Raw genomic sequence first — 26,707 nt, 5'->3', positions numbered from 1 at the left:
TCAAGATTAACTCAGAAAACATGACGGGAGATGACAGTTCTTACATAAGGGTGGCTCTGATACCAATTGTAAGATTTACTTTGTGGGTTTTCCTAATTACTTTAAACCCCTTAACCAAGATCTACTCCTTTGTAAGAAATCAAAATCAATGCACAGCGGAACTTACTTTCCATCTTCAAAAGGCTCCTGGGCTTTACTTGAGTTGTTGGCTCTTAAATCCTTCCAAGAACTTGCAATCCTTTTCTCTGGCTATCCTAAATGACAGAGTATCTAGTCTTCAATGGAGCAGACAATTTTTCTGAGTGATTGCAAGCCTTGGAGACTCAGCCCTTTTATAGCAGTGCAAAACCCCAATCCTAGGGCAGCCTAAAATTTAGCTGAAACAAGTCTGTCAAGAAATCTGAAATTTCAGATTTTGAAATCAATCAATCAATCAATCAATCAATCAATCAGAATAGATTCTGATTTCCTTATTCAGCTCAAATTTATTACTGCTATTATTTTTAATCAATTATAATCGGTCCATTAACAATTGTAATTGATTAACATTATTCTATATGTATTTGTATCCAAATCCTTATTTAAATACGTATAATGCCATGGTTTAATTAATCACATTATTTGGCATGTTTTAATCATTACATAAATGTAATCTCGCTGACAGTATTTGACATTATAATCACAATGCACGTATGTCCAACTTAATATTTGTAATTAGACGTCTCTAAATCCAACATGGAATACGTTTTGAAGGTTTGTCTCATGGCCATCCTCTCGATTTGCACGTACAAGTCTTGCTTCATACAACCATGCAAGCGTGCATTCTCCTTTCCAATTGTTGGCAAAGGTGCCCAACGTTACAAACTGCTGACTCATTTGTCATAGCAACTCAATAAAGTGAGTTCGTCCCTTCCACGATTGTTTCCCCTATCCATCACTATAAGAAGCTTGGATGAGTGGCCAAAGGCATGTTTAGATCCCATTGAAGAATGGTCGACTCCAACAACCCCTTGAGAGAAGAAGGATGGCAGTAATTTGAGAAATGGGGCAGATATGATGCTCGATTTGTGTTCTATTGAAAGAAATACAGAACCCACATAATTTCAGTTTAGGTTAATAGGAAGAAATTCGACTTCATTGATAAGGATTACTCAAGAGTGATAGATCATATTTACTTAGGTAGTGATTTAGTCACCATAAACAAAGAGATTCTTGTTGTTGAATTGTGTTGGATTTGTATGCCCAAAATATGTAGAAAAAATGTTATATAAGACATTATGGTTGGAGGATTCTACATGTAAAGAGATAACGAGTATACTGTATGATGTATTCGATGATTTTGTGGAGGTAAGTAATCAAGGTGGGGAGTGTTTCTACATTTTTACCAAGGTGTATCCTACTCAAATTCATTTGCTACTGCTTATCTCATGTGGCGGAAAGGTCAGAGCTTTGAAGATGGTTTTCAGTATGCATATGCTGCACGGGAAATCATAAATCCAAATATGGGTTTCTCACGTGAGTTATTGCAGTGTCAAAAGAGGATGCATGTAGCACCATTGAGTCCAAAATTTGTGCTAAGATCATATAGAATGGATCCACATTCGCTGTATGATCCATTACATTTAGTTCCAAATATTTTAAATAATCCTTCACGAGTTGCATTGGCTTCCAGAGGTGCATTTATTTTTCATGTGCCTTCTGTAATTTATGTGTGGATCAAACAAAGTTTTGAGCACATGATAACTTTAGCAGCAAAGGCTTATGCATTCAGGGGCTCATTATTACTATCTTAGAAGGATAGGAAAACCATCAATTTTGGCATGCTCCTTTCAAAGCCCGTCGTCATTTAGAGAAACTTGGAATGGCTACACAAAGACGAGGATGTTTTGAAACGTCATGGAAAATAATTTAGGCTTTATGTCGGGAATAAGAGTGTAGAATCATATGATGTATATTTTGAGTTGTTCTAAAGAGAAATTGTGGGAGGTGTTGTGCCCCCAGTTCCCTCTTTAGGAGATGTATTCGAAATTCATCTTCCAACAAGAGAAACTAGTTGGGGAATTGTGCTCGTCAATTTGTGGCATTATGCTCGTCAATTTGTGGCAAGAAGCATGAAAGAATTGGTCGTTGGAGCTTCAAATATAATTTCCCAGGAAAGCATGCAAAATAACCAATGTTGCTTTAATCGTTATCGGGATATTATCAACGCGAGGAAAAAATCTGAAAAAAAAATCGTAATTATCGGGAAATAATTCGGGAAATAATTGTTTGGTACAAAAATATTCATTTTTTTTCAATTTTTTTAATATCTAAACCATCTACAACATAAAATAAATATATTGACACATAAATATGATAAAAGAACTAATAGATAAGATGTTTAAGATAATTTCTAGTGCTAAAATCACACATAACATTGAATCATGTCCTGAATAGTAAGTCCCGACTCCTGAGTCCCAACTCAGCTTCAAAATATCAACAAAAAATATAATAATGTATCTCATCATGTCATAATGTCATATAAAATAAAATAAAGAAAATAACTAAAGTCTAATCCTATTGATTTCCTCTGCCCATCTTGCAAGAAAATGTCACAGATTTCCCTTTCCCTCTAGATGTAGATGTTGGTGCCTATGCTGGTGGAGATGGCAATGGAGTCTGATGTGATCTAGAAGTTGAAGAACTAGAAGTAGGAGTTATAGGAGGTAGACCACATCCTCTACTGGTGGCAGGGGTAGCCCGAGCAGGTGGTGTCACCTCCTCCACCTGTTCCTCCTCCTCCTCCCCCTCCACTACATCCTGCACTAACCAATCATCAGTGGACTCCATGAGAGGCCTCTCGGTCTCAACCCTCCATGCAGCAGTGGTGTCAATATGATCCAATGAGATGGAATCCACATCAATTGTCCTCTCAAGTTGCCTCATCCACAATCGAAGATTGTAGTAGACATAGACCATGTCATTAAGTCGTTGGGACTCCAACCTGTACAAAGATCATGAAATAATAATTAATAATTATAAAAAAATATTGTTTAATGAATTCAAAAATTTATTTGGAAATTTGCAATTTTTTAAATGTTTATGTGTTAACCTATTGCGCTTCTTGTTGTGTATTTTTTCAAATACACTCCAGTTGCGCTCACATCTTGAGGAGCTACATGTTTGGTTGAGGATGCGAATGGAAAGCTTTTGCAGAAGGGGTACCCTGCCACCATACATTCTCCACCATGTATCTACAACAAAATTACAAATAAAATTTTAAATAAACATAAGAAAAAAATGGAATTTGAAGAGACAATGAAATTTGAAACAAAGTTACAAACTAAAAAATATCTGGGATTTTAATCATCCTATCAATGACATCCATCTCAAAGCCAAATGTGCCGCCTGCCATCCTATATGTCTCAATTTCTTTAGAGAACTCTATACGTTGTTCTGGAGATCACACCATCTTCTAGACATAGGCTGAGAATCCATCCATGATCTCAGCATCAAATGTAAACCCACATGTGTAAGAAAATGTGGGGTTCAGGAAAAGCCCAACAGCATGAATGGGACGATGGAGTGTGTTGTTCCATTGCTCATCAATCACTCTCCATAGGAGGAGTTGTCTCTGAAACCCATCATCTCCCTTATCATCATAGTAGGCCTGAATGACTTCTTTGGCCTTGTCCATGGCCTCATACAAATAGCCCATTGTGGGCTTCTCACCATCAACCTACCGAAGGACCTTTACCAAAGGTTCAATAATGGCGCACACCTCCTACACTCCCGCCCAAAAGTCTTCCTGGTATGAAACTAGTCAACATACGGCCTCTCCCTCTAGTTTGCGGCTCATTGGAAAAGCACGCCACTCCTCTGAAAGAAACATTCTCTTCACATCCCACATAGAATTCAAGAGGGATTGAAGAGATATGAAACTAGTGGAAAACCGTGTAATGGCAAGGCACACCAACTCTTTGTTGTTGGTGAATCTTCTCATCAAGCTAAGCACATATGTATGGTTATATATAAATTTTGTAATGGTTTTAGATGAATCAACAATATCTTTGACAAAGGGATTTTTCCCTATGTCCTCCAACATCAAATCAATACAGTGTGCAGCACAAGGTGTCCAAAATAAAGTAGGATGCCTGTCCATAAGCATTCTGCTAGTAGCAACATAATTTACAGCATTGTCTGTTATGAATTGGACAACATTTTCTACACCCACCCCCCAAATAAACACATCTAGAAAATCACATAAAGTTCTTGCATTTTTTATTTGTGCAGATGCATCAACAGATTTGATAAACATAGTCCCCTTGGGACAACTAACCAAGAAGTTTATAAGGGTTCTCCCCTTTTGGTCAGTCCAACCATCTGCCATGATAGTGTATCCTATTTGTGCCCATGATGCCCTAAAATCCTCCAATATTTGGGTGCAGTCAAGCTTTTCATTTTGAAGCATCCGGCCTCTGAAATCATGATAAGAAGGGATTTTTTACCCTGGGCCAACACTTGAAATAGCATCAACAACAAGTTGGAAAAATGGATTATTCCTTACAATGCTGAAAGGAATATCACTCCACGGGAGAAATTTTGCCAGCAACTTGTTAGCTTGTTCTTTCTCAGTTTTTTTTAGCATTGAGCTGATAGATGGCTGTGAACTAGGTGTGGTTCAAGGAACAAAAAATGATGTGGCAGCTACTGGATTGGTTGATGCTATAGTAGAACCAGTGCCACTTGCTTCAAATGAGCTTTTTAGTTGCCTTTTGATTTCTTCTTTGGCCTCTCTAGTCTGGTCTAAAACTTCCAATGCTTTCATGGCTCTTTGGATGAGTTCAGGATTCATATTTGAACAAGGCCCCACATCATTTCCAGGGATTGTGCAAGGTGAAACTTCAACCTGTACGCCCCCCCGGACATAGGGTGGCCACACAACTTGCAAGTCAAGTTTATTTTATCATTCAGAGCTTTAGGTTCACCATATTCCCAGAAAGGATCCAATTTCCTTGGCATGTTTATTTTTGAACTTTGAAGTTGCAAACTTGAATGGTGTTTCGGTGAAATTGTGAACCTATTGGAAAATAAGGGTTACAATTTAGTATTTAGTTTTACAAGTTCCAAATTTACAATTTAGTATTTTAATTTTTACATTGTACAATGAAAACCCAAGTTACCCAACCAAACAAAAACAATGAAAAAAAACATAAACAATGTTTAAAAACAATGAAAACAAAAAAAAATTGGTGCCCATAGTCATACCAAGTTACCCAACCAGAAACAACGAAGAAATACAAAAACAATGTTTAAAAACAATGAAAACAAAAAAAAATTGGTGCCCATATCAAGTTACCCAACAAAAAACAATGAAAAAATACAAAAACAATGTTTAAATACAATGAAAAAAAATTGATCCCCATACCGCTTTTATGGAGAAATCGGTCTCCTCCTCTTGATTTTATCCTCTAAGCACTTGAAAAGGCTTCCAACCCTATCTAGCAACGTCTCCCAGCTCTCTCCAATGCTCCTCTTCCCTCCGCGCACGTGACTGTCCAAATGAATTTAGAAAAAACCAAAAAAATCATTATAAAACCTCGCCGCCCTGACTGCCCACGATTTTTTCCGATTTTATCGCGATAAATTTGAAAAACTCGCAATAATTTCAAAAAAATCGGGCAAAAAAAAATACTCGCGATAATTTCGAATAAAAATCCCGATATTTTCGTTTTGTTGAAAAAATCGTGATAAAACGATAAAATCACGATAATATCGCTATTTTCACAACACTAAAAATAACATCATACAACAAAATGACATGCAAAATGTATAGCAACATACCACGTGGTAAACATTTATTAGATGGAAGAAGACAGAAATAGAAAGATCTCATTAGTTGGATCTTCCCAGCGAACCCATAATAAGAACAACTTCAGTGCAATTAGTTCAATGTGAGTAGCAAAAGAGATATATAAAGGAATATATTAGGTATGAATAACATAAGTATTTTTTTTTAGCATTAATAGTAAATTTTCTATAAAAACTAAATGTTTCTAAAAAACAAGTTTAAACCATTTGTAGATACTACACTCACATAGCCAACAGGGATAGATTCAATTCTAATGAAATCCTTAAATAACTAATGAAATATCAATCTTCCAAATGTTTCCATGGATTATTAACCAATGTTAATATTTATCTTCAACGCAACTAAACTATAGCTTAGATTTGGTCCCACATACCATGAAGACATTCAAAAATATTATAATGCTTAATAAGTTTTAAAGCAATGAAGACAATCTCAACAAAATGATTATTTATCCTATATACATCATTTGGTGTAAAAATACCATTAATTTTTCCTTGTGTTGTAGAATACTTAAGACGTTTAATATATGAAAGATCTCACGCAATAATGAAAGAAAGAAAGGGGAAAGAGGTCATGCATGTAAAAGGTATTTATTAAATAATATGAAAGAAGGAATATTACGGAAGAGAGTTAACGATGGAAATCAACATATCATTGGAACTTATCACTGAAAACATGGCTTTTTAACAAAATGGTAGTCCACTTTATAATAACCTTTGAAAAAATATATTTTTAATAAAAATATTCGTTTTAGTAGATAGAAATAATGTTAAATACTGAGAGGGTGGTGAATCATTATTTACGTTAATTTCAAATTTTATGCTAATTTATAATTGGAATTCAATCTTGATAGCCATAATGTGAGTAATTACTATCATAATATGTGAAACAAATAAATAAATCAATACAAACAATGAGTAGAATACACATGAAGACAAAGCTTTAATGTGGAAACCCTTCTGGGAGAAAAAACACCAAAACTTTGCTTGTATTATGATTTAAAATAAAATCTCCTACTGTATTTACAGCATAAGTCTTTGTGAGCCACCACTCACACAAAACACCAAATCCTTTAGATTGTTTTGTAGCACCCTCTAAGGGGAAGCACCAACTCCCTTCTTTGTAGACACGTGATGAACTTACCAAAAGCACCAAGTTCTTGGATTTGTTGCAAGCACCAATTTGCATCTTATTGGACTTATGCAAAAACCACTTGCATGAGGCACCAACCTCCAAGATTTACTTAGACATCAGTTATATGGAAGCACCAACTCCCTAGATTGTAGACTCCAACCCACATGTAATAAAGAGCTCAATACTCTGTGTAATTAGAAACCACTCTACATTGTTTCAAATTTGCATTCATAGCTCTCAGCCCTTCATTTTTAGAAGCATTCATAACCTTCTTTGCACTCATTGTCCATTATATAATACCTCTACGTTATATACTCTTCAGCCCTCATAGAGTCTGCATTCTACTCTCAACCTTCTATTCTTCAGAGGAACTATCGAGCTCTCCTCAAAAGTTCTTTTTTATTTGTTATACAACCCTCACACAACATTCTCCTCTTAGACTCCTCTCAATAGACACCCTTGACCTCTCCTCAACATCTCACTCACACATAGAGCTCTCACCCTAGCTCACTCAACAATGTTGCTTCCCCCCACTATCAAACTCAACATTCTTGAGTTTTGTTCCTCTGAAATGTAAGGAACAAGGAAATCTCTTCTATCATTAACAATATGCGCAAGAGTGTACTACTACATGGATACCCATTCTATTGTTGCATCAAATTACTTAGCCACTACAACAAAATTAAACCTTCAGAATGGGAACATGAGCATTTCCCCATATTGAGAATTAAATCTCAGCAAAACTGTGTAGACTCAACAAGTACTAGCAAATGTAATTCTTCCATTAAAGTCTCTGAACATTATACTAACACTCCATTGATTCTTTTTAAGGCTCACAAGACTCTGCATGTACCTTAGGAATGACATACTTTACCTGTGATCAATTCTTTTGCACGCATAAATGTTTTTCATTGAATTCTTCAGGGTATGCAAGGAAGCTCGGGCATGGGCATTTTTTGTTCAGGACATGCACCATTAATTCATATTGTACATCGAGGTCCTTCACTATCTTGATCTAAAGCTCTCTACATTCACAATTAACTCCATTAGAAACTCTAGGTGCCTGCTTGTTCATTCTTCAAATACCCGCTTGATCCAATTAAAGGCCAATAACCAATTTTGTAACTGTCACCAATTCTTCTAGATTTAGTTCTTGACTACATCCATCCCTTTAAGTCGATGTCCATATTTCTTCAGGCTCGTCCCTTAGTTATTTAAGCAACTAACAACTCATTATATGGTTCATTATCCACAAGTGTGGCACAACACTACATATGGGTGCACTGTCAAATATACCAAAAACTAGTTGTCGACTCATCCATGCCTCATATGTATGCAACCCTGTTGAACCAATTCCTCTCCTTTTTATTGTGGTGTGGCATGATTAACCCCATAATGTTGTGCACAACCCTCAGTCCAGGAATCTTTTCACTGAAATAAGCCCAAATTGTTAAAGACATTTTTGGGAACTGCAACCCCAATCATATATGTCCATAAACCAAGGGCTTATGAGTCCCTAAAAGTGTTGTTTCATGCCCTAAGGGAACAAGGTCAGCTGATTACATCATCTCCCAGATGTTCTCCACAGGAAACTGCTCAGAATTGGTCAAAACTGGACCATACAGGTTGCTCAGTGCTAAGGGTGTGATGCATCTCACCTGCCTAGTGTAAAAGGTGCGATGCATATTCGAAAGCCCTTCTGTAGGGTGCGATGGGTGAGAATGGACAAATGGCAGAGACAGTTTGCGAGGTGGATGATCATAGAATGTTCAAGAAACTTCTCCTGTGACACTTGCCTCTCTGAATTCGCCAAGGGATGAGTAAGAGATCATCAATCTCCAAGTGGAATCAAGAACTATCAGAGAGAAGACACTAATCAAAATCCCAGAAGCTGACTCACCTCCCTACAATCATCTATATATGGATCCCTCATCCCAGAGATCCAGAGGCTGGAATTTTGTATCTTATAAGGAAGTGCTGTTTGTTTCTTGGTGGAATATCATAGTGTTGGGTGATCTAAGCTTTTCATGAGGTGAGGAAGGGCTTTCATGCTGGGAGGATGATTCTGGGTCAGATCAATGGGTTGTAATCCTCTCTTCTAATCTCTATATCAATAAAGCTATTCAAGTTTTCCTCCACATTCTTGTACGTCTGATAATATATGCATTTGTGTGGTCAATATATATCTAGTCCTATATTGCTTATGATTGTAGATCTCTGCACTTTGAAGGTATTTTGCTGCTTTGACTTTATAGGTACTCTTTGAAGTGGAGTGGTCAAGGGAGAAGCGACAAAGACCTGTCGGTGAGGAGAAGGAACAATCAAAGAACCAAGCGAAAGATCGAGGTTGGTAATGTTTGATCCTCTCTTATCTACTTCTCATAAAGGAAAACGAAAGTAACTTTAATCTGTTTGTTTCTAAGATAGCTACCCGTCTTAGTGGGACTAGCAGCTCTGCATAGACACTAGATTTCCTGATAACAAAATGGCGACTCCGTTGGGGAGCGAATAGATTGTTTGCTTGTCTATACTTGTTTGCTTTATAAACTTACAGACGGAGCCTAAAGTTAAGCCAGCTAGCCTTCGAACTACATTTGCTATGCAAGTGCAAAGTAGATCAATGCTGCTTCAGTCTATCTCCAGGTTTTGTTTATAAACTGAACAGTTGATTTGCAAACATCTTAATTGCCCTAGTGGTGACTCTAGTAACCTCATTAGATAAGCCCCTGTGATTTCTATGTACTGACTATCATTAGCTTGGCCTAAATCCCTGAACTAAGCTGCAAACTGTGACCAAGAACCAAGTTGAAGTCTCGTCCCTGGACCATCGCACTTTCTCCTCTTGGGAAACTAGATGCATCACACCTCCCGTGTGTAGTAGGTGCGCTGCATCCCACTTTCCATGTGTTGCAGGTGCATTTATTAGATAAGACCTATTTTGCTTCCAGATTTTGGTTTCTTTGTTCACTCTCTTCAGCTTTATTCAGGAGTTTTGTTGTCTGTGATCAGTATACCACTGTGGAAACTCCCTTCCTTTGCATGATTCCGCCTCCATAGTACAAAGAATTGTGAATGTTTTTATGTATTGTGCACCATTTATAGTTCTCTTTTACAAAAAGTAGCGTAATCAAATTGTCATCTTTTGATTTGGAAGTGTCACAAGTGTCGCTTTTAGTCAAAGAAAAGAATTCTATTGTTCTTGATGGTTGATTATACAGTTACTCTTGTATTTAATTTGAATTAATAAATTTTCAAGTGTCAAAAACAGTTTTCAATTCAAAATTGCAAAGTGTCGTCATTATCTTCCTTTCGTTTTTGAAGAGAAATTTGTTAGTACTGTCGCTTTGAAAAGATAATTCAAATTTGTACTCAGCATTCTTTATGTCATTCACATATTAAGAAAGCAGAAAACAAATACATACATGTGCATTTGCATTTAGACTGCTTGTTGGTTTCATTTAGGATAGTGCATCTAGTGTCTGCTCTCTGCTCTATGTTGAAAGAATATCATCTCTCTTTCTTCAGTAGCTAGGATATTCATTGCAAAAGAAGATTAAACAATTGTTTATCATCTTAGACTGCATTTTAGGAATTGTATATCTACATCATGGGGTGAACCTGAAAGGAAAATTTCTTAAGAAAGATCAACTGTAAAATAAATTCAATGAACATAAAAATGCTTTGGAACCTAACGCCTAACATTTAGAAGTCTAGGCTAGAGACGTATTCTAGTGTTGTAAATCCTGGTAACTATCGCTTTCATTGTTGGTTGGGTGATTCCTCCTCTTTGAGACGACAAGTGCCAGTACGGACTTGTGCTCCCACGTACCGTCGAGTATATATTGGGAGACCACAATAGGCTATATCCTTTATCCATAGGAAGCTATGTCTGCCACCCTATCGATCGCAATGCACTGAACACAACATTCGGGAAGATTGACTGCCGTACCGTAAAAAGTATTCCGCAAGTTTGCGATTGGTTTGGTAATCCCTCTGTCTAGATTTCCAGAGTAGTCTATTTCGTTCCTTTTCAAACTCCTTAAAGGAAGTCCATCTGAGCACTTGACACTTTAGGCTCATTAAAAATCGAAGGTGACTAGAGTCATCTTTTTTTTTTCTCGACTCTTAAAAATTGAAAAAACAAGTTGTGTCAAAGTGTCTAAAAATTATTTTAATCGGAATGACGTCACTATTCCCGCGTTGGTCTTAGGTTGAGGAAAATGGAGTCTACTAACCAAGGATTTCCCCTTGGGGAAAATCCTGGTCCTTTCTCCTCTTGGGGAGATGTTGGTGCACCTCGTCTGGCCACATTGTCACTTCTAGGATTGAAGATTGGATTGCCAATATGGCTCTTCTCGACCTTCGTCGTTCAGAACACCGTGATTCCTGAACAATCAAGTCAGCAACTAGATGATACTAAAGTTACCCCCCAACCTTCTACTTCGTCCAATTCTCCCTCTCCTCCTTCCTCTTCACTTGATGAAGCTGGTAAAGCCAAAAATCAAGTAACTAAGAAGGAGAAGAAGGGGAAGGAGAAGAAGGAAAAGAAGAAGGAGCCAAAGGAAAAAAGGCGTAACTGTGCGTTGTCTAGTGAAAATCCACACACTGCACCATCCAAGCCTAAATCTCCATGTGTCATTTGCAAAGGAGACCACTATCATCGAGATTGTCCTTGTATCCCTCGGATCTTAAGGGATTGGTCTCCTCATTTGCACAATCCAGTGTCATCAACCTCTAAAAATCATGTTGAAAGTACACCATCAACTAGTGAAACTGAAGCATTTGGACAGAAAAGGAAATGTAAATTTCCTTGTAAACTGTGTGAAGGCGATCACGTCGTCCACTGCCGTCCCTTCCTAGATGAAGCAAAAAGAGTCTTGGATAACCTTCCCGCTTCACTGCTGCGGCTTCCTCTTGGATACAAGAAACTCTTGCTGAGTCCATCGCTAGTTGAAAATTCGACTGACACAACTTTGTGGTCGATCGAAGCATCTATCATTGAAGATAAACCCACTGAATCCATACTAGACGAAAGTCAAAAGGTTGAGGCGGCAGTCGACCCGGTCTTGTCTTTGGAAGGTCCATCTTCAGATGATACAATCACCGAAGAGAATGAGAACGACACCTTTCAAATTCTTTTCATAAACACAGACTCTGATGAACATGGGGGCAATCTACCCATTCCTTTACCACAGGAAGGAAGTTCACCAGAGTCATATCCGACCATCTATTCGGTCCCACCTCCAAGTAACCTAGTGGTTTCCTTCGATTGGAATCTACTAGGCAGACCCCGTATACCGTCTAATGTACCATTCTGAATCATTGTACAAGCTTACAGAATGGTCATGATCGGTACTATCATAGATGAAGGGGCTTCTATGAGTATCATTTCCTTGACTACTTGGAAAGTGCTTGGTTCGCCATCACTTATGCCTGAGATGAGAAATCTGACAGGCTTCGACAAAGGAACCAATCGACTGTTAGGGATCCTTCCAAATGTGCCTATAAATTTGAGAAGGAAAACCGTGTATATGAACGTAATGGTAGTCCAAGGGCCTTTAGATTACAATCTACTCCTTGGGCGTGACTATATTTATTGCATGGGAGCCATTGTCTCCTCACTCTTTCGAGTAATGTATTTTCCACATGAAGGCAGAGTGGTCCAGCTCGTAGACCAGCTTTCGTTCCCCGGCTCACACATGGAAAATAGTCAAATACCATCCCTAAATGGTATTTTCATGCAAGAAATGTCTCATCAATCTCTAGTCCATCCTCCTAAAAAATGTGTGTAATTCGGGGGTCAGGACTGAAACCCAGGGGGCATGCCCCTTAGTCTACTTCGGCAGGAAAACTCTAGGTATAGGGTAGGTTTCTTCGAAGGATATATGACTAGTCTGACACCTGTCCGTATAGGAAAATGGGATTAGACCGGATAAGATACCTTCGTTAGAAGGTATGCCTTTCCTAATAGAACAAATGTTTTGTTTGTAAATTGAGGGGTAACCTATAAAAGGTAGGCTTTTCTTAACAAAGAAAATGTTTTGTTTACAAATTGAGGGGTAACCTCGAAACTCTACTTCACTATACCTGGGGGCATGCAAACCTTTTTGCGTGCAAGTGAAGAGCGACCATTTATTTTCTTAGTTTATAGGTTCTCAAACCCTTTAAACTCGTAGGATTGGTCGTTCCTAGCTTACATAAAGGAAGGATATGGAGCAAAGCTTCCAAAGGTGCAAGCTCCATAAAAATGGAATCTATCATTGAGATGTCCTTATTATACGACTGGCACGAGCAGTTTTTATGTGAAGTTCAAGCTCGTTAAAAATTAAACCTCAACAATGAGCAAATGTTTCCCCCGGAGTTTACACTCATTAAAAAATGAACCAATCTCCGGCAAATAACGATTGTGAATGAATTATCATCACCTCCTGAGCCTTGGTCATGTTCTCATCATCACCTCCACTCTATTTTAGCCAATCATTCACCTCCACTTGATTGTTTACCCCTTTTTGAGGAACAGCTACGAAGAGTGATCCTCTTAGCCATCCTTATGACACTACCGTGATTGGAAAATTCCAAACCTTACCTGGAATCAGTTGCTACCTAAAATTGTCACTCGTTCCTCAAAAAACGAGTCCCCTTTAAGCTCTTTTCATCTGACTCGTAAAATATGAAAACATTGCCGAGCAATTGGCCTCTCCAGCTCGTTAAAGCTACCGGGAGTGCTATCCCTCCTCTAGATTTTAATCTTTTTGGACCTGAGGGATTATTACACAAAAAGATCGAGTGCTTGTTTTCTTCGGCTCTTTAAAATTATCGAAAATTCATCCCTTTCATATTATTTTGTACTTTTTCAGACATAAGGGATTATATGAAGAAAAAGGATTATTGGAGTTTCCTTTACGTTCCTTCTCACACTCTCTAAATTTGAAAAGGACCGAGTTATCTTTGTCATTAAACTCGTTAAAACCAATAGCGACAAACTTGTCCATATAGATAAGAACGAGTTTCACTGTCGCTAGGCGCGTTAAAACATAGCGACGGGTTTGCCAGAAGGGAAAATTATAGAACAAGCATATGTTATCCTCCTCAAGCTTGATAAAAATAAACAGGTACTGGTCAGCAATGACTGGGGAAAAATTGGGAAGAAAACTGGAAGAAACTTTATTGGTAGCAAATTCGCTCTTGAACATGACACTTTCACTCCATGTCTGAGTCGGGTTGGGTTATTCCGTTCACTGGTCATATTACCATTGGTCCACCGAACCATCCATCTTTGGGGTTAATGCTACCAATCCATTTCAAGTGTCACCTATATGTTCAAGAGAAGTCGATCAGAGAATTCACCAACCCATCTTGTCTCTCATCCACTGCAATACCTTTACACTCCATTCTTTCATGACCGCCACCTTGAACCCTGTATCATCATATCGTTTTCACCTCCAAAAGTCATTTGCTCCGTTCTGTGTCATAGATGTTGGATTCATTAAGGCCCTCCTATGACGGGTCACTTCTTGTCGACATCAGCTCATTATCCAAGAAGTCGACCTAGGAACAACCCTTTCAGTACTTTGAAGCTTGCATGCCTCAATGGAAAGTTTCTCACTTTCGGCGACATGTTTACATCAACGGCTTTCGACTGAAAGATTTTGCATGGTGTTCGACGCCAAGTACAATTTTCACACCACGTGAATTGTACTGTCATACCTTGAGGGTCATCTTCATTATCGGTGATTCGTCTCGCGCCTGTTAACAACTTACATCATTGGCTGGTAATCAGGCGATGTCTTTCCATGTTCGACTCCAGAACATTTTTCACATGGATCGACTTGTACTTCGGGCGAGGATTGGATGACTTTTAAGACCCCGGATCTAGTTTCATCCATCCGGGCTGCGATATATTCAGGAAAATAAAGACATCAAATGCACATCAGTGCTACACAGATGATCATCCGAATCAAAGGATGATGGCTCTATCAGAATCATCAGTCTACCACACAGACAGTTGCCTGTCCTATGTACATGAAAATGAATTTATAAAGATAAGTATGAGAATGCCGCCTTAGCTAGATCATGAAAATGTTATGAAGATAATGTATGGTATTGTATCTTATTATAGGTCGCCTTCCAGTTCGAAAAACCTCAGATCCTCATAATAAAGCATTTCACCTGACATCAAAAGATTAATGACCTCATGCTTTAGGGGGCAACTGTTATAGACATTTTTGGGCACTGCAACCCCAATCATACATGTCCATAAACCAAGGGCTTCTGAGTCCCTAAAAGTGTTGTTTCATGCCCTAAAGGAATAAGGTCAGCTGATTACATCATCTCCCAGAAGTTCTCCACAGGAAACTGCTTAGAACTGGTCAAAACTGGACCATACAGGTTGCTCAGTGCTAAGGGTGCGATGCATCTCACCTGCCCAGTGTAAAAGGTGCGATGCATACTGGAAAGCCCTTCTGTAGGGAGCGATGGGGGAGAATGGACAAATGGCAGAGACAGTTTGCGAGGTGGATGATCATAGAATCTTCCAGAAACTTCTCATGTGACACTTGCCTCTCTGAATTCGTCCAAGGATGAGTAATAGATCATCAATATCCAAGTGGAATCAAGAACTATCAGAGAGAAGACACTAATCAAAATCCTAGAAGCTAACTCACCTCCCTGCAATCATCTATATATGGATCCCTCATCCCAGAGATCGAGAGGCTGGAATTTTGTATCTTGTAAGGAAGTGCTGTTGGTTTCTTGGTGGAATATCATAGTGTTGGGTGATCTAAGCTTTTCATGAGGTGAAGAAGGGCTTTCATGCTGGGAGGATGACGCTGGGTCAGATCAATGGGTTGTAATCGTCTCTTCTAATCTCTATATCAATAAAGTTATTCAAGTTTTCCTCCACATTCTTGTATGTCTGATAATATATGCATTTGTGTGGTCAATATATATCTGGTCCTATATTGCTTATGATTGTAGATCTCTGCACTTTGAAGGTATTATGCTGCTTTGACTTTACAGGTACTCTTTGAAGCAGAGTGGTCAAGGGAGAAGCAGCAAAGACTTGTTGGTGAGGAGAAGGAACAAGCAAAGAACCAAGTGAAAGATCGAGGTTGGTATTCTTTGATCCTCTCCTATCCACTTCTCATAAAGGAAAACGAAAGTAACTTTAATATGTTTGTTTCTAAGATAGCTACCCATCTTAGTGGGACTAGCAGCTCTACATAGACACTAGATTTCCCGATAACACAAATGCCCATGGTCATTTAACATGCAAAAATGCCGCAAAGCTATGACCCGGGTGTCCCTTATGTCATTTGACAGAACTATAAACTGTTGTTCAAAATACCCATCTACTGCCTCTATTATTTTGGCCATATCTCGCAACACAACTTTGTTTTCCTCCAACGTAAGCCTTCCAAGCTTATATATTGTGGTGGGTCTTCCAGCTGCTTGCATCAACAAATAAATATCTCATGAATATGACTTGTCATAGCCACTATGATGCCTTTGTGTCCCATTGCTCCATTATCCCATCCATTCCTCCTTTGCACCTTTGATTTTCTTCTGGGGTCAAGCCTCGGGGATGACATCCCTTGATGGGGATGACCACTGCAATTGCAGGCCAATCAGCCACATGCTAGGATGAGTTGTACTGCACGTATTATGCCACTATATCCTAGCGCTTAGTCAACCTAAAGACACTTCCTGTTCTATTTCTAGACCTCTTCTAATAGCCCTTCTCAGATGATGTCATGCTTATGTTTTTAATCCCATGTGGCACCTCTTGAGTGGTGACATGTGTCACCAAGATCTGGGCTCTTTGACCACTTGAAAATGTTGAATCTACTTGCCACCTGTTCTTTGTTTCATACAACCACATCATGTTGATGTTATCTAAGGAGGAGAGAGAAGGGGTTCTTGGTCCTTTATTTTTCAACAAATTTCTTTTTTAAATTTAAATAGCCTTGGGCCATTTTTCTAACAAATGACCGCTCTACCACATTAGCCTGATGTTTAACCCATCCCAACACTTCACCTCTTTTGTTTCTTAAAGTTATTTTTGGTTAGCCTTCACGGGCTTAGTCGTTAAGTGGGGGGCCCCTGCTTTAAAATTTTTCCAATTAGAACGTGCTTGCACCTACTAACTTTTCCCATAGCTGCATCATCCTGGGCTTCCCTTTGTGTGCCCTGTTAACTTATTGTGGGCTACTCCCATTGGGATGAAGTGTTAAGGGGGCTCCACCACTAGCCAATGTGAATTTTCTCCGCTGCTCAGTTTTCCTTTTTTTACCAACCCTCTTTTGATGATTCTACTACCTTCTCCACTTCTCTTAGAAAAATCCCAAACTTAGTCGCCAGTTTACCCTACTCCAATTTTAACTCAGTATCTTGACCTCTGGAGCACCTACTTTTAGTCGCCATAACTTACAATCTAGGAGGCCATTTTTTGATTTCATCATACCATTGGAAAGCTCTTTCTGAAAACCATATAGCTATGCAACTTCCAAGAGTTATTGAGGTAACATCCTAAGGCATAAATGAAATAATTTTTTTTTACTCCAAGTGAGATTGAAAAATCCCATGCACATCAATGCTAGTCCATTTTCCATCACTACTAGGATGATTGACAGGAATGTTGGCCTGGTTGACATCAATGCCAAAACACTGAATGCCAGTATCCATCATAAAAATGCCAAATTTCCAACAATATCCCCCTTTGGCATTGATGGAAACACCTTATCACTTCTCCACATTAATGGCCAATTCTCATTCTACATCCATCAAACAAAATGCATGACATTTGAGATTTTCCTCGCTTCATGAGCGATCAATGGATTTCCCTTCACTGCTTGGGCCATCACAACTTACTCTCCCTCTTTGACCTCAATGGAAAAGGGCTACAAAGTAATTGTTCTCCTCCTTTCAAATTAATGAATGATGGTCTTGTTGTTGATGTGAATTCTGCTTTAGAGGCTTCTCTTCAAGGGCTGATATATTCTTGATGGGGCACTTGAAGTATTCCATCCTTTCTCAACTACAACCATCATAAACAAAAAAACTACAAGAATCATCCATTAGTAAAACATGTCATGGTGTCTTCTTGTAGTTATTATTGTTTCTCTAGGAAATACACATATATTATATTCTTCCCTTGAGTATATATTATCTCTTATATTAATAATAATCCATTTTTGGACATTATATGGGTTCTTCTTGAAAACTCTCTTTCCTAATGAATCTTTTGGACCAATTAAAAATAAATTGATACCAATGAAAAGTTAAAATGGTATTGATGTTGTTTGAAATACCAACAGATATAGATGCATTTAAGCTTGTTGCTCATTGTCGTTCCTACGTCAATGGCTATGCTCACTCCACTTGAGCATGCCAAACACTTCTCCCTTTGAGATCATACTTCTACAAATAGGTACTAGTGCATAAATGATACTAATTACACCAAAATGTTGATACCAATTGGACAATGTACTAGGAAAACTCTCATGACTTCTTCTCAAAAGGAAATGCTCATTTAAACATATTGTTACTCCACCGGAACTGAAGGCTACCAATTGACACAACGATACCAATTGAAAGTAAAGGAACATAAAAGCTTGTACCAATTGTGTTCATGAACATCAAATTGTTATGCTTAATAAAATTCATAACTTAAATGAAATAAGGGTTTTTTCACCCAAGATGCAAAGCTTTCATTTCTTGAACAATATTTCTTCTTGAGGTTAAAGATTGTTACCTACTATTGCTACAAAAGAAACTCTTCTTAAGCGAATGGTCTCTTCTTCTCTCTTGTCTCTTTGCATCTGCATGGGAATTGATCTGGTGGAGATTGTTTTAACTTTGATCCTCTTCATACTCCACCATTCTATTGCAACTAATATTCTTATCATAGCCTAAAGTGCTATGAGCTCCCCTTTGAACCATGTTGATTGCACTCTCCTCTTTCTTGCAATGCTGATAGATTTGAAATAATTTTTTTTATCATTGTAATTAGAAAAGGGACTTGACCAAGGCCTCTAATCGTTCAAATGCACCTCTCTATCTATTCCTCTAAGTTTCCTACATTTAATTTATTTGACTTCATTTGAATTTTTTGTCTTCTTTCAATAATGAGAAACTGAGGATATACTCCCGCTACACTAAAATTTGTCACCATGACTATTTGCAGTCAGTATGGATCCATCAATAACCATACTGTCCTCCTTAGCAAGTCTTAAACCTCTGCTCCTCATGTCAAACTCCAGAAAAGAGAGAAAGCCTTTCAAAATCAATATAACTCGGGTTACGCACTTTCTCTTACTTTTACTTGCGTGTCCACACCTCAAGTACAAAATACCTGCATACTTGTACGCTCTGTCTGTAAAGGGGTGGGTGCGTACCCCTGTAAAAGTCAAAAGGCGCAAGTTTTACTTCAAAAAACTTACTTGCGATCGATTCTAGAGCATTCTAGAAGATGGTTTGACGTGGATTCAACGCCTCCAGATGGTTCGTGCATCCCAATGAAAGAGGAACTTATCCCATGAAGAGGGGAGCTATCCCTTTGAAAGAGGGGCTTATCCCATTGATGGTGGACCTGTTTAAATTCCTCCAAAGCATTATAAATACAGGCATTGGGCCAGAGGGAGGGGAGGTTGAAAGCTGAACATTCCTAAGGGTAGATGCTGCTGAAATTAGGACTCCCTTATAGAGCTTGAGAGGATAGATTCCATTCCTTTCTTAGCTTCATTTGGAAGTGGGTGAGCTGATCAAAGTAGAGGAGAACTCTTGCTGGACCCTGGGAGGGACCTGCACAACACCAAGGCACTGGTTGTAATGGTTTCTTTTGTTTCCAATTAATACAATTAAGTTCATTTTTCTCAACAAGTTGTTATATATAATTTGTTTCATAAACTCCTTGGTCTTTATGATGAATATGTTTTATTATATGAGTTATTCAGGTGCTATGTAATCGTTTGCTTGTTAGTGAATGCAGGCTTCAAGGAGAAGGAGCTCATCTGGATCGAAAAGGCTTGGCTGCTACAAACAGCGTTGGCCTAGAGGTAAGCCTTAAACACCTAGTTGCTTTTATTTTAAATGCATATTTAGGGAAAGATAGTGCTTGATTGTTTTGTTTGTCACTAGAAAAGCCTTGTTTTCTAGGGAGGTCAGTTTTGTCCGCAAAATTGACTCTTTCCGCATGACAACTCCCCCTGAGTAGATTATCCTCCTTTTTCATCCAAACCTTGTTAGGTTGAGTCCTAACTAGAGTGTTATTTTGCATCTTCTTCTTATTATTTGTCTATATTTTCTATGGACTGCACATGGCCAGAGGGAACTTCTCCTTTTTTTATTATTTCTTTACCCAAATCTTGTTATTGCAATTTTTATTTGTTTGCAAAAAAATTGATTGTGTGGATTCTTGCCTTACCTACCTGAGATATATGTTTGTTGTTGCTACTAGTAACAGACAAGTTCGCAAAAAGTGTAAGAAAGTTGTTTTTCTTAAAGTGTTGGACAATTGGTGGTGTATGGGTGGCTGTGTTAGTAATGGTATTGATTTCAACCAGGGTAAGTATGATGATTGGGCATCTAGAAGGAATCTCATGGTAATTGTAAACTTCATGTAGAGAATCATCATAGTAGTAGACTTACTGGATAAGCCATAAAATGGTGACTATGTTGGTTTGAAGTTCAACATTCCAAGCACAAGAAGAAGAGTCAAGGGGAAAATAGTGTCAGAGAGTTTGCAACCATATTAGAGGTAGCAGATGGGCTTGAAGCTTGCATCGGACCCTCCACATTGGAAATTTCTCTTGAATAGATTTCCAATGATGTGTGGAAGTCTAAAATGGGACTCATGGAATAAAATATATGGTCTGCCGAACTTTAGTGGCTTGAAGTCCTAAGAAGGTTGAAATATCAGAGGTCGGAGAATCAGAACAGGCTAGATCGGAGCATCAGAGTTGATGATATCAAAGGTTGGGGTATTGGAATATTATAGGTAATTGGAATATTGGAGGTCTGGGACATCGAAATATCGGAGGTCGGGGATTTCAAAATATCATAACTTCTCAACAGAGGTATTGTAGGAAGTTACAATATCTACCAAGGCCAATATTGCTAAAAGCATCGAGGAATGTTGAGAAAGTTAACCAAGGATTTGAGGAAAAACCAAGCCTCATAAGGACTCCTTGTGTCTCCTCTCGAAGGATACATGGCGGCATGGCAGTGGACCTAAGAAACTGAAGAGGAAGTGATGTTGGCATATCGATGGACGAAATATTGATGAATAGGAACATCATAACTCTTGTGAAACTATAGGGGGGCTCTGATGTTTCTGGGCACATGGTTATATGGATCTTAAGGGGACCAAGGGCTGAACAAGGGAGCTAAGGATATCAGACAGAGTAATATTGTAACATTCTATTTTTGAATGTTACGATACAGAAGGGCTCGGTCATAGGACTAAGCCAATGGTCATAGGTCTCGATCCTATTTGGAAGAGAATGCCAGAGGAGCTAAAGGCAAAGGGGTCTAAGGATATCGAAGAAGTGAAATATCATAATTTTTTATTTGTGTAAAGAAACGATATGTCAAAATTTCGATGAGGTAGTACATTGAGTTTAATGGATGTATGAGTTGGGAACTGAAGAATTGAATGTAACAGTGATAGAGTTGGTTGTTGAAGTTAGATGGATCTACAGAAGGCTCTAAGACATGGAAACAAGGACAACATTTAATAGAGGTATATTTGTGGGAATGAATGAAGAAATTGGCTACATTACATACACTTGTGGTTGAGTGAAATGAGGATCAGAGTGGCCATCCATGAGGAATTTCAAGCTCTTTTGAGAAATAAATAAGAATGGGAGTCTTTGAGATGTGTGTAAGCTTCCTAAGAATTATATTCTAAGCATGGAAATTTATGTAGTCAGTCAGTGAAGAACTTCAAGGTCCATCTCTATGTTTAATGCTATGACATGGTTCAGCTAGAAGATGCAATGATAGCAAGAGGAGCCATACCGAAGTATTCTTGGGAATTATGGGTACTGAAGTAGAGAGAACTTTGTGCAGTGTGCATATGTGCATCAAAACCATCAATTTACATTTAGCAATTGGGGGTGTTTAGCATATCTTCTAAGACCTGAGTAGTGAGAGTTGAGTGTGTAGATAGAGAGGTCTAAGCTCCAAGACCAAACATAGTTATTTTGTAGTGAGAGCAGCGTGATTGTTGTGAAGAGAAAAACAAGGGCATAGCTAAAGAGCAGGCAAATAGAGTGATATTTGTGTAAATAGCAGTATGAGTTGAATGGAAGTAGGTGCAGTAGAGAGCCCGTATGAGAGAAGGAGGAGTGCTGAGGATATGGTCTTATGAACAATGAGCAAAGAGAAGCTTTATTTGACCAAAGGGACTTTGTGGAACAACAGTGGACTGAGAGAAAAATAAAATTACGCAACCAACCATATTGGTATTTTACTTGTAATGTATATGCCTCTATTTTTAGTTTGAAAATTGTATGAAATAGTAGAACCATGGTAAGAGCATTTTGGTGCTTGCATTGAGAAGAGGTTGGTGCCTATTGGAAAGTTGGTGTTTGCTAATCAAAGGGGGTCAATGCCTCCTATGAGTGGGTTCTTACAAATGAACAGATGTAACTAGGTAGGTGCTTCGTTTACATCATAAAAAAACACAATTTGGTGGTTTTTTCCATCTGGGTTTCCAGATGGCAACACGGTGTCCAATGTGTGTGCTGATCATGTGATTGGTTGTATGAACACAAATGTTTAACCTTGTTGCTCATGTCCTTTATGAATGAATTCTATCACAAGCAAAAAATTATAAAAAGAGGACTATAATCATATTAGAAAAAGAATATAGAATGTCACTGCTACTGATTCACCCCCCTCTCTCAGTAATTCCTTATTCCAATAATTGGTATCACAACCAAGTTCCTTCAAGAACAATGTAATCACTCGAAGGTATATCTATAAGTAATTATGTCTACGGAAGAGAGTCAAGAGGCTTACTCAAGTAGAATACTAGTCTTTTATGGGAAAAACTATGCCTTTTCGAAATTAAGAATGGAAGCACATCTTATGTCCCTGAGAGTAGATGTTTGGACTTTAGTGCTATTAGACTATAATGTCCCTGATATTCCTCCCACTAATGCAGATGGTAAAAAATTATATAGAAATAATTCTAAAGACATAAATGCCATTCTCTTTGGTCTTAGTTAATCATAACTTGTAAAATTTATGCACTATAAGTCTACTAAGGAAGTATGGGTAAAGATTAATCAGAGTCAGGAAGGAGATGGAAAATTCAAGTAGGAGAAACTTCAAACTTTCATAATGAGGCTTGAGAATGTGTGAAGATGAAAGCATAGCAAAATACTTCCTCAGTGTATATGAAGTAACTAATATGAATAGAGGGCTTGGTGAAGAATTCAAGAAAGAGATGATTGTTTAGAAAACATTAAGATTATTTCCCATGATATTTAATGCCAAAGTCTTAGCTATTAATGAAATGGCTAATTTAAAGGATCTCAAGGTGGACCAGCTACATGGTACTCTCACAGCCTATGGGATGAGAGTAGGAAGAGAAAATTTTGAACCTAAGAAAGTAGCATTCAAAGTATCCAGAAAGGCCAAGGAGCACAAACATCATCAAGACTATTGGAGCTATGAATCTGATCAGGAGTGGGCTCAGCTAGTGAGGAAACTAAAGCGTGGCTCAGGAAAATATAAATGAAATTTACCCTTTAATTTTTTTGACTATGGAAGAGTTGGACATTTTTCATCCAAATGCACTTATAAAGAAAAGGCTGAAAAGGGAGATGATCAGAAATTTGGAAACAAGTATCAGAAACATTGGAAGAAAAATATCTATAAGAAAAATGGGTTCTACTCCAAAGAGGATACCTCAGCACCAGATTCATAGAGTGAAAAAACATTGGAGAATGACTAAGATAAGTATCTAGTTATGGATTTTGAAACAAACTCCAAGAAACAAGGTATTACGTACTCTAAAGAGGAAGAAGAAGAAAAAGAAGAAGAAGGAGTAGTGGACCTTGAAGGGGAATTGATTAGTTCCCTTGATGAGCTAAAGAAAGTAAGGAAGAAGAATAAGAAGTTGAAGGAAAAACTATAACGTGTTGAAGAAGGTATGTATAACTCTTATAATGAGGAGTTTTCTTATCAAAAAGAAAAACTTGAAGAAGCTATCAAGAGAAAAGATATTTTAGTCCTTCTACTAGAAGAAAAACAAGGAACATGTGAGAAACTAGAAGAAGAGAAAAAGAAATTAAAATAGGATCTGCTCAAGTTAAGGAAGGAAACGATCTCAAAGAAATGAAAAGATTATATTATGTCTTTTAAAGTTAAATTGGAAGATGCTAAATGAAAGGAAGAGGTTCTTCAAGACTTGATCAGAGAATGGGAAGAGAAATGTCAGAGTCTTGAAACAAAGGTTGTCTCTCTAAGAAATCATCTTGAGGGAATAAAGATCAAGAAGGGTTTAAATGAAAAATTTGTAGAAGGTATAAGGAAACTAGATCATATTTTGAATACCCAAAGGCCCTCAGGAATCAAAACAGGTATGGGATACTCAAAGACACATGAATCCTATATGGAGAATATCAATTTCAAATCCACAGGATTCAAAGAACCACAGAGCTATGCAAATAAGCTTCAAGGAATAATCAATGAATACAAAAGAGAAGATGGGAAAAGAGGAGACCATCAATGGAGAGTGAATCAATGAGCCAGAAAATCAAGGTACCTTCATGCACAATATCATAAGACTTCCAACAATAGGAATTCCTATTTATTTTATGGTCATTGTTATAAGTGTCATATCTTTGGATGTAAGGTTGTTGATTGTAGAAGGATAAAAGTTCAAAGAGATGAAAATCCTAAATATAATAGATATTAGAATTTTATATCTCAAAACTCTTGTCTTAGAGATTGAAACGTCTTCTCTCCCTTGTTAAGAAAAGTATAAAGATTCAAATGCAATAATTTTGGGCATAAAGCAAGTGAGTGCAAAAGCAGGTTTGAATATCTGTCTAAATACCATAATATTAAATAGTCAATTATCCAAAAGGATAAAGGGATATAGAAAAAAAAGACTAAAAGGAGTATGCAGTGTGGACTTGCTTTGTCATCTCATAATCAAGAAAAAAAAATGTTACGTGGATAGTGGTTGTTCCAAACATATGATTCAGGATAAAAGAAAATTCCTGTCGCTAAAAGAAAGGGATAGAGGAAACAATGTCACCTATGGAAACAATGCTCCAACAAGAATCAAGGGTAAAGGAATAGTTAGCCTTGATAAAAAAATAGAAGAATAGAATGTGGTATATGTGGAAGCCCTCAAGAACAATCTGCTTAGTGTTAGCCAAATGTGTGATAATGGCTACGATGTCACCTTCCAATCTAAATTTTGTGAGATTTGCAACATGAAGAACGGAAATTTGGTGGGAAAAGCAATCAGAACCCACAATAATGTATATGTGTTTGATGATTCTAAGCTTAATATCTATTTAAGCAAAATGAATGAAGCATGGTTGTGGCACAAGAGGCTTGAGCATATGAATTTTCACAATATAATAAAATTTAGCAAGATGGGAGCCGTGAGAGGATTAACAAGACTGTTAAGGATGGATAACTCAATATGAAAGTCATGTCAATTTGGAAAGTAGATTAGGACTCATTTCAAGTCAAAAGCATTCTCGTCCTCTAGACCTCTAGATCTCATTCACATATATATTTGTGGCCCAGCAAGAGAAAAAAATCTCAAAAGGAGAAAGGTATTTCATGTTTCTCATTGATGATTTTACCAGGGCCACTTGGATTGTGCTCTTAAAATAAAAGTTGGAAGCATTCAATCATTTTAAGAAATTTAAATCTTAGTTAGAAAATGAGAAAGACTTAAAGATAAAATTCTTAATATCACACAGAGGAGAAAAGTACACCTCAAGAGAGTTTGAATAATTCTGTGAAGAGAATGGAACCAGGAGGAACTACTTAGTGGCTCGAAATCCATAGCAAAATGGAGTAATGGAGAGGAAGAAAAAAATAATCGAGGAAATGGCTAGAGAAATGTTGGATGAAGCAGAGGTGTCTCACATCTATTGGGGAGTAGCAACATAGGTAGCAATGTAACTGCCAAACATAACTCAACGCAGGCCTAATAGTAATAAAACTCCCTATGATATGTGGAAGGGAAGATGTGCATTAGTTAAGCATATCAAGGTGTTTGGGAGAAAGTGCTTCATCAAAAGGAATGATAAGAATCGTGGAAATTTTGACTCTCATGCTGATGAAGGAATATTGCTCAGGTACTTTGCTCAAAGTAAAGGATATAGGTGTTACAACAAGCAAACAAAGAGGATTGAGGATTGCATTGATGAAATATCTTCACAACATGAGTCCTATAAAAGAATTATGAACTCAGATGATGAATACAACTTAGATATGAGGTTTGCAGATCTAGAATAAATGGATTTAGTTAGTGAAGATGAGGAAGCAAGTATAGCTTCAAGGCCAAAGACATCCTCCAGGTATGTATAGAAAGAACATTTTGAGAGTTAGATACTTGAAGATCAAACACAAGGTGTCCAAACCAGGAGAAAACGTGTTTAAAATAAAAGTTATGCAAGTCTCACTCTATTGTCATAGATTGAACCCAAGAATCTCAACCAAGCAAGTGAAGACAAGTTTTGG

The 26,707-nt window shown here is 37.8% G+C and overlaps 1 pseudogene; it reads left to right on the top strand.

Annotated features, from left to right (window-relative positions):
• The first annotated feature begins 735 nt into the window (after positions 1 to 735).
• On the top strand, positions 736 to 2,252 carry LOC149210006 (protein-tyrosine-phosphatase MKP1 pseudogene; annotated as a pseudogene).
• Positions 2,253 to 26,707: the final 24,455 nt, after the last annotated feature.

Source organism: Pinus tabuliformis, chromosome 1_2 (genome assembly GCF_031772625.1).
Source record: "Pinus tabuliformis cultivar Carrire ecotype Pingquan chromosome 1_2, CPIR1, whole genome shotgun sequence".
NCBI classification, from domain to species: Eukaryota; Viridiplantae; Streptophyta; class Pinopsida; order Pinales; family Pinaceae; genus Pinus; species Pinus tabuliformis.
The sequence above is the reverse complement of the archived record's forward strand: the minus strand, read 5'-3'. Positions and strand labels throughout refer to the sequence as shown.